A 2541-nucleotide genomic window follows, 5' to 3' on the forward strand; every position below is an offset into this window, starting at 1 on the left:
CCGCTGCGCTCGGAGTCTCCCGGAACGAAACTGGCAGGCGCCGGCGCTGCGGCCCTCTGGCGAGCGCTTCCGGTGAATCCCAGTGCCGCGTCGGGAAAAACTCCCGGGTCTGCAGGAGGCGTGGCCCGCGGTGGGAGGAAGGGGTCCGGGTGAGGAGCGGTGGGGGGGCTGGTCCCTGGTGTCCGTCTGCGTTTTACGTGTTCACTTGTTTGAAAGTGATGGAGGAAAGAAAGCTGAAGAAGGCCGAAGAGGTAGAGAAAAGGAAATGAATGGCTCCTGGATTTGAGCGATGAGAGTCCCTCTGAGAATGCTGAGATTCAGCAGAAACAGCATGTCTGAAGACTTATACAATAAGGGCGTACTTTGAAGAAAACAATTAATTGTGCTTATCGCTACTTAAAACGATCCTATATAATTATCTGTTTTCCCATTAGTTGTAAACTCCGTTACGGCGGCTATCTCCAGCAAGCATAATAGATACTGGCACGTAATAGGCGCTTAATAAATATTTAATGCTTGAGTGCCTGAGAATAAATATTTAAAAGATTAAGAAGCAGTGGTGTAACTTCAGTCTCTGAGTCCCCGAGAAAGTATTTCGTTAGTAATAATTCCACAGATGGATTATTTTATATTACAAAACTCCAGTTTAAGGGATTATGTATATCATTTATCATGAGTCTTTCCAAGTTTTGTACTGACCAAAATATACTTAAGATTTTGAACTACTTTTCTAAAGTACTTAGGGAAATAGGGTTTCCCTGGTGTCAGTCTGTACCAAAACAGAATACATGTGGGTTTGAAAACAGAATTTTCAGGAGGAACCTATTTTTGGCAAGCTCAACAGTGATTCTATTACACAATCATGTTTGAGAACTACTGTACTTACTCTTTATGCATAAATTTGTAAAAGGTTTTAATACTTTATTTTAAAATTAGATTAATATTTATCATGGGCTCTATTTGTGCCAGTCACTGTGCTAAGTGTTTTAAACCTATTTTTCATTTAATCTCTATAAGGTGCTCATACTTCTGCAGTTTGGCTGGGGTGTCTACTCTCTCAGCTAGGCTGGCTCACACACCTGAGGGTCAGCTGATCTAGGCTGGCCTCAGCTGGTTGGTTCTACTTCAAGTTATAGGTTTACAGGTCACTCAGATGACTTTGTACCATGTATTTCTCATTCTTCTTGTTTGAGAAGAAGAATGGTCAGAATATGGCTGGTCAGAATATGTTCTTCTCATGGTGATGGCAGAGGTACAAGAGGTAAGCCTTGCCTGCATTATGTATCTAAGACCCACAAGTCCCATGGCCAGGGCCAAAAGTCAAGGGTGGGAGAAGAGATACACTCAGCCTTTTCAGTTGCAGAAACTGCAGAGTTACATGGAAAGGAGTATGGATAAAGGAAAGAGCAGGGCCAACAATCTGTCTCCATATGGAAAATAATCCAATTACATTCTCCTATCTCACACCATAAATAAAATAAATTCCAAATGGATTAAAGATCTAAATATAAAAAAGAGAGTGAAGTCTTCTGCAGACTTAGATACATGATACTAAGTCCTGCTGAGAGGGAAGTGTTCTATGAAAAATATTTGTCAGATTTTGAGGGTTCATGGAGCTCAAATCTTCCAAAGGGAAGAACTGAACCCCCTATCATCTTTCAGGGCTGAGGAGACAGAGATCTGCCAGGCTCTCAATTAAAACCCCAAAAGGAACACATGCAGTAACAGCCTGTAAGCAGAGGTGGCCTGAGTCTTATTTAAAATGCAACCCAGAGGAAGACGGGCACAGATGTTAGCGCAGGGCCAATCTTCCTCACCAGAAGAAAAAAACAGGGGCCGGCCCTGTGGCCAGGTGGTTAAGTTCAGCACGCTCCGCTTCGGTGGCCCGGGTTCAGTTCCAAGGCACAGACCTACGCCACTCATCGGTGCCCACGCTGTGGCGGAGACCCACATACAAAATAGAGGAAGACTGGCACAGGTGTTAGCTCACGGCAAATCTTCCTCAGCAAAAAAAAAAAAAAAAAAAACCCAACTGCAACCCAGCTAAATCTCTGATTATATTGAGGTAATCAGTGTGTCACCTTATCTAACAAAAGAAAGGTAGAAACCCTCACTGGTGGAAAATATCATCTAGAACACACAATATCTAGGATAGAATAATAGTAGTAGTGGTAGATATGTAAAGTGGCAGAAAAGAGTGACTGATAATCAAAAGCAAAAACACATAATAGGAACATATCCATGGATGATCAAAACATTGGAGATGGGATGGAGGCAAGGACTTTAAAATAACTGATTAATATGTTAAAGAAAATAGAGGAAAATGGACAAAATGGATGAAAAGATGGGGAGTTTTGACAGAAAATTTCAATCTCTAAAAAAAAATCAAATGTACATTCTAGACTAAAAATAGCTGAAATTAATAACCCATCAGATAGGTTTACTAAGAGATTTGACACAGCACAGAACGGAATTAGTGAACTCAAAGACTGGTCAATGGAAAAAGCCAAAACAAAGCACCAAAAGAACAGAACAGAGTCT

The sequence above is a fragment of the Diceros bicornis genome, chromosome 7 (genome assembly GCF_020826845.1).
Source record: "Diceros bicornis minor isolate mBicDic1 chromosome 7, mDicBic1.mat.cur, whole genome shotgun sequence".
Classification (NCBI taxonomy): Eukaryota; Metazoa; Chordata; class Mammalia; order Perissodactyla; family Rhinocerotidae; genus Diceros; species Diceros bicornis.